This window comes from Chlorocebus sabaeus, chromosome X (genome assembly GCF_047675955.1).
Source record: "Chlorocebus sabaeus isolate Y175 chromosome X, mChlSab1.0.hap1, whole genome shotgun sequence".
Lineage (NCBI taxonomy): Eukaryota > Metazoa > Chordata > Mammalia > Primates > Cercopithecidae > Chlorocebus > Chlorocebus sabaeus.
This window is the reverse complement of record NC_132933.1, coordinates 40755871-40767176: the sequence shown is the minus strand read 5'-3', so window position 1 is coordinate 40767176 and position 11306 is coordinate 40755871.

Below are 11306 nucleotides of genomic sequence, written 5' to 3'. Positions count from 1 at the left end.
AAGTACAGCTGGCCATCCATATCCATGAGATTTTCATTCATGGATTCAACCAACCATGGATTGAAAATATTGAAAAAAAAAAGTATAATTTTTTTCTTATTGATTTTCCCTAAATGACACAGTATGACAACTATTTACATAGTATTTATATTGTATTGCATATTATAAATAATCTAGAGATATGTAAAGTATGCAGGAGGATATGAGTAGGTTATACACAAATACTATGTCATTTTATATCATGAACTTGAACATCCATATGTTTTGGTATCCAAAGGGGTCCTGGATACTGAGGGACAACTCTGCATACTCTGTGCACTCTAAATAGTGAAGTGTGATAATCTGGCAGTGATACCTGGCTAATAATCCAAAATCCCTCCAGAGCTTGTTGCAAAACAGATTCCTAGGCTTCACTGTAGACCTATTAAGTCAGAATCTCCACAAACACATTTGAAGAGAAGCACCACAGAAACTGAAGGAAGGACTGGAATCTCAGGAACAGGGATCTCAGAAAAGAAACTCCTTGATATAGTTTGACTCTGTGTCCCCACACAGATCTCACCTTGAATTGTAATAATTCCCATGTGTCAAGGGCAGGACCAGCTGGGGAAAATTTAATCATGGCGGCAGTTTCACCCCCAAGCTGTTCCTGTCATAGTGAGTGAGTTCTCACAAGATCTGATGGTTTTATAAGGGGCTTACTCTTTTGCTTGGCACTCATTCACTCGCCTGCCACCTGATGAAGAGGTGTCTTCGGCCATGATTGTGAGTTTCCTGAGGACTCCCCAGCCATGCAGAACTGTGAGTCAATTAAACCTCTTTTCTTTATAAATTACTCAGTTTTGGGTATTTCTTCATAGAAGCATGAGAATGGATTAATACAGTTAATTAGTACCAAGGTAGTAGGGTCTTGCTGTAAAGATACCCGAATATGTGGAAGCAACTTTGGAACTGTGTAATGGGCAGAGGTTGGAAGAGTTTGGAGGGCTCAGAATAAGACAGGAAAATGTGGGAAAGTTTGGAACTTCCTAGAGACTTATTGGATTGCTTTGACCAAAATTCTGATAGTGATATAGACAATGAAGTTCAGGCTGAGGTGGTCTTAGATGGAGATGAGGAACTTGTTGGGAACTGGAATAAAGGTGACTCTTGCTATGCTTTAGCAAAGAGACTGGCAGCATTTTGCCCCTGCCCTAGAGATCTGTCGAACTTTGAACTTGAGAGAGGTGATTTAGGGTATCTGGCAGAAGAAATTTATAAGTGGCAAAGCATTCAAGAGGAAGCAGAGCATAAAAGTTTGGAAAATTTGCACCCTGACAATGTGATAGAAAATAAAAACCCATTTTCTCAGGAGAAACTCAAGCCAGCTGCAGAAATTTGCATAAGTAATGAGGAGCCAAATGTCAACCACCAACACATTGGGGAAAATGTCTCCACGGCATGTCAGAGACCTTCCCAGCAGCCCCTTCCATCACAGGCTTGGAGGTCTAGGAGGGAAAAATGGTTTCATGTGTCAGGCCCAGGGCCCCCCTGCTCTATGCAGCCTTGGGACATGGTACCCTGTGTCCCAGCTCCCTCATCTCCAGTGCTATGGCTAAAAGGAGTCAAGATACAGCTCAGGCCATTGCTTTAGAGGGTGCAAGCCCCATGCCTTGGCAACTTACATGTGGTGTTAGGCCTATGGGTACACAAAAGTCAATAATTAAGTTTTGGGAACCTCTGCCTAGATTTCAGAGGATGTATGGAAACGCCTGGATGTCCAGGCAGAGAAGTTTGCTGCATAGGCAGAGCCTTCATGGAGAACCTCTGCTAGGGCAGTATGGAAGGGCAATGTGAGGTTGGAGCCCCCACACAGAGTCCCCACTGGGGCACTGCTTAGTAGAGCTGTGAGAAGAGGGCCACCATCCTCCAGAACCCAGGATTGTAGATCTACTGACATCTTGCACCATGCACCTGGAAAAACCATAGGCAGTCAACATTAGCCCGTGAAAGCAGCTGGGAAGAGGACTGTACTCTGAAAAGCCATAGGGGCAAAGCTGCCCAAGGCCATGGGAGCCCACCTCTTATATCAGCATGACCTGGATGTCAGACATGGAATCGAAGGAGATCATTTTGGAACTTTAAGGTTTAATGACTACCCTATTGGATTTCAGACTTGCATGGGCCCTGTAGCCCCTTTGTTTTGGTCAATTTCTCCCATTTGGAATGGGTGTATTTACCCAATGCCTGTACCTCCATTGTATCTAGGAAGTAACTAACTTGCTTTCAATTTTACAGGCTCATAGGTGGAAGGGATTTGTCTTGTCTCAGATAAGACATTGGACTTGGACTTTTGGGTTAATGCTGGAATGAGCTAAGACTTTGGAAGACTGTAGGAAGGGCATGATTGTTTTGAAATGTGAGGACATGAGATTTGGGAGGGTCCAGAAGTGGAATAATATGGTTTCGCTCTGTGTCCCCACCCAAATCTTACTCTGAATTGTAATAATCCCCATGTGTCAAAGGCAGGACCAGATGGAGATAACTGAATCATAAGGGCAGTTTCCCCCCACACTGTTCTCATGATGGTGAGTGAGCTCTCACAAGATCTGATGGTTTTATAAGGGGCTTTCCCCTTTGCTCAGCACTCATTCTCTCTCCTGCCACCCTCTGAAGAGGTGCCTTCTGCCATAATTGTAAGTTTTCTGAGGCCTCCCCAGCTATGCAGAACCTTATCTCAGGTATTTCTTCATAGCAGTGTGAGAATGGACTAACACACCCCTGGAATGCAGGAAAGGAGAGTTAGCTAGCAACAGAGGCTACAAGGTTGTTTTCTGAAGGCCACACTAACCACTCATTTTCATTAGCAGATATTAAAATTTATAATTTTTTTCAGACAAAGAAGCAGAGACTCAGAGAGGTTGAGGCTTGCCCAACATCATACAGTTAATTAGAGGCAGAGCCAGGTTTGGAACCCATGTCTTCTGACCTTTTTGACAGTTTTCACGTCTAGGTTCTTGACCTTGAGTACATTCTTGTTATATGTTATTGAGTATGGCAAGGATTTAGGAAAAGAAGATTAGAGGACAAAAAAAGAGACCCCCTCATTACACTTACCACAGACACTAAATAAGGGTCATCAAATAATGACCAAAATCATTGGTTACTTAGTGAGCTAACTGATAGATGACAATCTAAAGATTCATAAACATATGATATCTGTTGGTACAAATATATTAATTTTATAAAGAATTAATCTCACTGAATTGATAAGCATTTTATTGTGCAGAACAATCTTAGATGACGATTTTGCAGGCTGAAGGGCAAGTATGTTGACTTGTGTCACCTGTTGGTGAAAGATGACATTGCAGTCTAGCTGAAACTGCACATTTTATTTCATTTTTAAAAAATTTCACTTTAACTGCTGGCATACATGAGAACTGCACATTTTAAATGACCAAGAGTGAATCTAATTTCTAGAAGTGAAGAATATAAAACGATAATATTGTGAGATATAGCAGCCATTCTTAGCGCTTGAGGAAGGAGCAAAAGAAGAATAAAGCATCACAGGCTTGACCACTTTGGGGGCTCAATAAATAATACCCCAAAGTATGGCACTTTGACATGCTAAACTGAAAAAGCAGCCTCAAAGATTCTCTGACCTTCCCTGCTTCCCTTTCACTCAATCTTCTATCTCTTCCAAAGCACAGAATGAGGCTGTTCTCTGATGTCCCCTTATCTACTTTAAAACTGGACCACCAAAAAAGAATACAATTGCCTTCAATCTCTTCCCTGAAATTTCATTAACCAGAGAAGATTAAAACTCCTGTCATAGAGAAAGAAACTGAAAATTAAACACCACACCTATAATAGAGCCCAGACAAACTTTGTCCCAAACTATTGTCTGTTCTCAAATCCCATTCAATTCCCCAAAATAATTATTTACTAACCATTGTCTGAACACTGGGTCCATTCATTCCCCCTAAAAAACATTTACTCCAACAACCGTCATCTTCCCTTACTCTAAGAAGAAGGGTATATATGCTTCTGTACCCCATTGGGTTATGGGGTATTCATTCTGTGATTCCCCTGTGCTACACACATTAACTAAATCTGTATGCCTTTTTTACATATTAATTTGCCTATTGTCAGTTCATTTTCAGTGAACTTTCATAGGATGAAGGGGAAAGCTTTCCGTCTTTGCCCCTACAGCAACATAGCTGAGAAATTGCTCACTGAATGATTGATGCATTAACCTACCTTCCTCAAACTTGCCGTTAGGTTGGGGCCATGAAGCTAGTTCTGACCAATGGGAGTGACGTGTACCACTTCTAGGTCCAGGAGGTTAAGAGCTGGTGTTCTTCATCTTTGCCCGTTGTGGTCTTAGATGCTATATATGAAGATGGCGGTACCACAGAAAGAAGGGAGCCTTAATCCCCAAGTCCCTGCTTGGAAGAGAATTCCCACCAATCTGCATTAAACTTGGTGAAATAAATTTTTGCTGTGTTGAGATTAATGAAACTTTGGTTTTCTTTTGTGGCAGTTAGCAGTTACTGATCCTAATGTAGTTTCTAACCTTCATGGAAATATTCAATTTGGTCAGTTTTTTACATGATTCCTACATCCCCCCACCATATGTCATTAAATGCATTTTTAATTGTATGAAAAGATTGATGGTAAAATTGTATTGATACTATGTAAATGTATTTGTATCATTTTTTTGGAGGCCACATATTCTGTAAAACAATGTAGTTAAATTTTAGGCATTTTCCAGGATTCCCAACAAGATTACTGATTATTGGTATAAGCAATACATTCAGAATCCAATCATAAATGTTTTAAAACTGGATTGTGGTGATGGTTGCACAACTCTATGAATATACTGAGAATAACTCGATCATATGCTTAAAACAGGTAAATTTTATGATGTATAAAATATATGTTAAGAAGGTTGTTTTTTAAAAAGCCAACAAGTTATGGACATTTTCAGAAATTTTTGTACATGTTTGCATGTTGATCACAATTATTTTCAAATATACTTCAAGGATTCCTAAGTACAAAGCCATCAAATATGGCATGAGCTAAATAATGCAGCCTTATAATCAGGAGAGCTAAGGATAATATCCCCCGGCCCAAGAAGAAGTCTTGCCAACAGCATCTATATAGTGAGTTTGGGCATGGTTTCAGTTGGCAGGTCCCCAACAAATAGGAGAGATGATGCATCATAAAAGATAGTACAGCAGGAGATAGTCCTCAGAACATGGAACACTTGGGAACCCTAAGAGAAAGCAGTTATCATAGATTACTAATCTCTCACCTATATCATAAGGAACAGAAGCTAGAGAGTTAGCTCCTGCTGAGACACAGAGCGATGACTACAGGCAATTCTGAATAGAGCCATCCTTAAGGAAAAGGGGCAAATATCCCAAGGTTGCCTCTGGAATGTGTTTCTTCACTTCTCTTCCTAAACCTTTGCCTGGGGTCCTTATGTTGCCCATCTGTCCAGGAGTAGAGGAAAATAAGATATCACATAATATTAAGCACAAGAAACTATTGGGAGGATATCCCCAATGAAGCTTGTAAGAAGTAGCTGGAATGAACAAGGCATAAACCAAAAGAATAACTCCATAGTAATAAAAGTAGATATGGAAATGACAAGCTGGTGTGGAAGATATTATTTTAGTAAAGCAGCCTGCCAAATATTCCTGAACTGATACCACATAGGCAACTGTCTATTTTGTAGCAGTAATAATAACTAATGTTTATTGAGCATTTACTATGTGTCAGGCCCCATGTTAAGTGCTTCATATCATTACACTATTTAATACTCTCAACTAACATATAAGATGGGTATTATTATCCTCAGTCTACAGATCAGGAACACAGAGGTTAAATAACTTGTTAGAGATTACACAGTTAAGAAACAGTTTCTTGTCTACACCTTACACATTACAAAGTGCTCTGTACATTACTGAGACAGTTCAACAGAGAAACCACATATCCAGAATAGAAAAAGAAAAAGAAAAAAGACTGACATAATTGAGCGCGTAGATGCCAGGTTCAATACGATGCATATTCCCAGGTATAATCTTGTTTAACCCTCAGTATAATCCTGCATGACCATTAGTGTTGTCCTTACTACAGATGAGTAAACAGTCTCATTCTTTCAACAAATGTTTACTGAGTGCCTATTGTGTGCCAGTAGGATGCCTGCACCAGAGCAGTCAACAAATAAGGCTCGTTGCTTGGTTTTGTAAAATTTACATTTTAGTGGGAAGGAGAGAGAAACAATAAATAAATGTGCTATGAAGAAAAATAAAACAGAATAAACAAGGATAAGGATTCCTTGTTTCCTTCCTCAAAAATAACCACTCTCCTGAATTTACTGTTTATTATTTTATTATTTACTGTTTATTATTCCTGTTTGTATTACATACACATACATTACATATGTTCCGGCATATGAACATTGCATAGTTCAGTTTTTCATGTATTTCAAACCTAGTATCATACAACAACAAGCGTTTGCTCTCTTGTTCCCAGGTCTCTATGTCAGCTGGGGCAGCAATGATTCATGTATTTTCATTCTGAGTTAGAAACTGAAGGGATAGTCTCAAGTGACATGTGCTTCTCATTGTGGAGGTCAGAAACTCCCAAAGAAACAAAACAAAAATATGATGCTTCTTAAGGCCTTGGCTCAGAATTCTTACATTATCAGTTCTACCCAAATATTCTACTGGACAAAGTGAATCTCATGGCCAAGGCATCAATAGACTGGGAAAATATACTCTTCCAAATGATGCAAAAGATGTAGTGTGAGGAGGCATGAATACTTGATGAACAAAAATATACTCCATAACAAATATGTAGTATTGTTTTACATGTTTTCAAACTTTTGGAAAAGGTATGCCCTGAAGTCATTCTGCAACTTGCTTTACTCACTCAACATTATGATTTTGAGATGCATTCATACATGTGACTCCAAGTCATTCATTTTAATTAAGTAAATATATCAAATTTATTTTTCCATTCTCCCACTGGTAAATATTTGACATTTTCTATTCCAGATATCAATGACATTGACAGTCATCATTGTATATGTCTTTGTCTGCTGTTGTACTAGAGTTTCTCCACAGCAAATTCATAAAGGAGAAACTACATTTACACCTACATCTTCATCTTTACAAGATATTGACAAATTCTTCTCCAAAGTGTCTATGCCAATTTATATTTGAGCCAGCAATGATGACAGTTCTTATTTCTTTCCAACACTTGCTATAAATGGACTTTTACATTTTTACCAAACTTACAGATGCAAATTGTATCTTCTTGTTACTTTAATTTGTATTTCCCTGAGTTTAGGTAGTTAAGCGTCCTATCAAGTTTCCTCCTAAGTTCATTACTCAATCATACCTTCTGCCTGTGTTTTATTTTTATTGAGTTATTTAGGTTTTCCTTATTGATTTGTGACTCTTTAAATTGTTTTCATATTAATCCTTCATTAGCTATACCTTTACAAATATTTTTCTCCCAGTCTGAGGCTTACCCTTTCATTTTGCTTATGATACTGTTCATTAATGAGGCTTTTTAAAGTAGCAAATGTATCTTTTTTGATCACAGGTGCACTATTAGTTGGCTGGGACTGCTTCCTCACTCCAGGATCCAGGCTGTTTTCAACAAGAGTATTTTGTGTCACCATGGGAGAGGGAAAGGAGATCTCTGGAAGGGCTCACACTGGCAAATACTAATAATTCAGCCTGGAAGTGGCACATATCACTGCTGCTCACAACCCACTAGCTAGAACTAGTCACATGGCCCACTCCCAACAGAAGGGGACCAGAAAAGTCAAGCTGACCTTTTCATTAAACAGACATTTTGAAATTTTAATGTAGTCAAGTGCATCATTCTTTTGATTTATGGGCTTTGCCTTTTGTGTCTTTTTTAGAAGTTTCTTTCTATATTAAAGTCAAAACAATATTTTTCTAAGTTATCTTTTCAAAGTTTGAATTGTTTCACATTTAGGTCATTAATCCATCTGGAATTAAGATTCTTATAAATGGAGTGTTTTAGGGATATAATTTCATTTCCCAAATGTTATCGTTTGTTGGATTTGTCTATCCTTCCCTCATTGGTTAATAATGCTATTTCTATCGTATCTATCTAGTTTCCTTATAATCATGAATCTGTTTCTTATCCTCTATTCTGTTCCATTTATCCATTTGTTCATCTCTGTGTCACTACCACACTTGTTAATGATTATAACTTTAAGTCTTTATATCTGAACACAAATGTGAAGATGAGCATGTAAACTTACACTAAAAAAAGACAGAATATTTATTGGAATGGTGTTGAATTTATAAATTCATTTTGAAAAAAACCTGACATGCTTTAAAAAACATCTCAAGTCTTTCCATTCATGAAACCTATTTATGAATCCTTTTTGTCTTTTCCCATGTTGCTTTATAATTTTTCTGCATCTTTTGTAAGATTTAGTCTTAGTTACCCTATATTTTTTGTTGCAATTGTGAGCTGAAATATCTTTGTCCTTTTTTTCTGTTTTAAACTAGAATGTTCCTAATTTTTTTTTTTAGTACAATGTTTGCTAGAGGCTTATTAGATACCTGTTACCATAGTAGAATATTCCTTTTTAGTCTCAGTTTGCTAAAACTTTTTTGTCATTAATGTCTTAGGGTTGTAATAGTAGAGATAAGAGAAGTGTGTAGATAACGAATATATTTTGGAAGTAGACTTGTTAAGATTTGCACATGGATTGGAGGTAGCAGCCCAGGGAAGGAAAAACATCAGAGATTATTCCGAGGTTTTGGCAGAAGTGCTGATGGGGTTGGAGGAGAAAACTAATAATTTCCTGTTGCACAGGTTAATTGTGAGCAACATGACTATGTTTAAATCAGAGTATCATCAGCATGTAAATGAGATCACCTGGGGAGATTCTAGATATCGAGAGGAGCTATGTACCCTGGATCATTTCAACACTGGGAGGTTGAACATAGGCAGATGATCCAAAAAAAAAAGGATGAGAAGGGCCACCCAAGGAGGTAGAAGGGAAAACCCAGTAAGTATAGTGCCCTTTAGTTAGTAAGATGGGGATGATTACAAGGAATGGGTTTAGGATCGGAAGATTTGGATCTTGGTTATGGATATGTACACTCTGTCAAGTCTACTAGATATCCAAGTAGAGACTTGGAATAAGTAGTTGAACATTTGAGCCTGAAGTTCAGAGACGTTTGGCCTAGAGATATTAACTTGGGAGTCATCAGTACTTAAGTCAGTGGTTGTCAATCTAGGCTGAAGATTGAAATCACATGATGGCTTACAAAATTTATATATATCCAAACCCTACCCTAGACCAATTAAATTAGAGTTTCTGAAAGTAGATATTGGCACTAGCAAATCATAGCTGATTCTGGTTTGCAATCAAAGATGATAACCATTGGTATAGACCAGTGCCTCTCAAACTTTAATGCAAATGAATCACTTAGGGATCTTGTTAAAAATGCAGATTCTGATTCAGTAGGTCTGGAGTGGAGCCAAGATTTTACATTTCTAATACATTCCCAATGTGATACTGATGCTTTTGGACCATAGCCCACCCTTTGTGTAGCAAGGGTATAGATAACATGTAAAGCCGTGAGATTGAATGAACTCACCAAGGGGGTGAGTATAGACAAGGAAAAGGTGCAAGGGTAGCTAGTTTTTCTCTCTAAATAGTTGAGAACTTGGTGTAAGCATTGAGCAGGGAAATTATTACATTTAACCAGGGTTAGGGTTTTTTTTTTTTTTAATAAATATATGGCTGAATTAAAGAGGGGAAAAGAGTGGAACATTTATGCAAGGGGTGATTACTATGATAAACTAGGGACTCTAGTTGTGTAACTAGGATGGGGTCAAATAGTTGGTAGAGTGGGGATGTTAAGAAACATGAGATGAAAGAATAAGAAGTGTTGGTCAGGAATGGGAGATTTGACATCAGGACTTTAGTGATTGTGTGTTTATTGTTGATGTCAAGAGTGGGAGCTAAAAAGGTTGGGCAGAAAAAATATATTATTGGAGGTAAAGAAGTCAAAGTGTTTAGAGGCCAGTAAATTGGAAGATTGGTTCACATGATGTTGGAATTTCTAAAAGGACGAAAGATTTAAAAATAGAGAAGAGACTGAGCCAGGTGCTAAAGTCCTTATGAATGAGGGATGACTAGGAGGTCAGTAGATGATGGCAAAAATAAAGAGAGGGTGGTATGGTGTAGTGGCATCTACAGATTCTGACTCAGTTGAACTGGGACGAACAAAAGCATCAAATTTTGTAAAAGCTTCCCAGCAGATTCTAACGTCCACCAGGATTAAAAATCACTGTGTTAGAATAATCAATGCAAATTAAAATGAATGGGGCCACCGAATGATTAACTCCTTCTATAGTTGCTGAGAATTGTGGAGCCAATAGCCAGTGTTAACTTAGAATGTTAGTAAGCTCAGTTAACTGCCTTGCCCAAGGACACACAGCTAATAAATGTTTGAGCTGCAATTCAAACCTTGATTTGTCTGACTCCAAAGCCTGGACTGACTTCACTTTACCGTGTTGCCTAGGAGGACAATGTTTTAGTGCAGAAGATACTGAGATATCTTGGAAAGAAAGTCAAATTGCCCCAAATGAAATTCTAGTAAGCTACAGTGGGAGGAGACACTTTCTCTGGAATGGTTCTGGTATTTACCGCTTTATTTACCCTTTTTCTCTCTTGAACTTTCTACCAGCTTTGATTCTCATCTATAGTTTCTACCACCTCTTCTAATGTCTCTTTCATGTAGCAGAGATACTACATGAAAGGGAGCCAACATCAGGGTCTTGCCAATGTGGATGCTGGCTGGCCCTGATGCCCCCCAACCCCACCACCCCCTGACTCCCAAGTACTATTTTCTGGGCCTCATTTCTGGAGGGGAAGGAAGGAGAATACGGCGTTGCCATATTCAAAACCTAGCATTTTGTCTCCCCCTACTTCTGCCTCCTAATGTATCAGCAGCTCTGTATAATGAAAATCTAAATTATTTGTGTGCACACATAGCAACTGTTTATTTGCTGTTAGCTTTGAGGACTCAGTGGGGTTTTGACGAGTTTAGAGAAGAGATCAACCCTGGGAGAGCCAAATCTCAGAAGCAGATGAAAAAAATGAAGCTTAAAATGCATTTCTCTACATCTGAGAGAGAGGCCAGTAATAAATATCTTTCAACTCCAGCCCCACTCCAGCTCAGAAAATGCTCTTTAACCAAGAACAGAAGGTGGCTATGACTCTTTGGAGGGGCTCTGCCTGCTGTCTACTA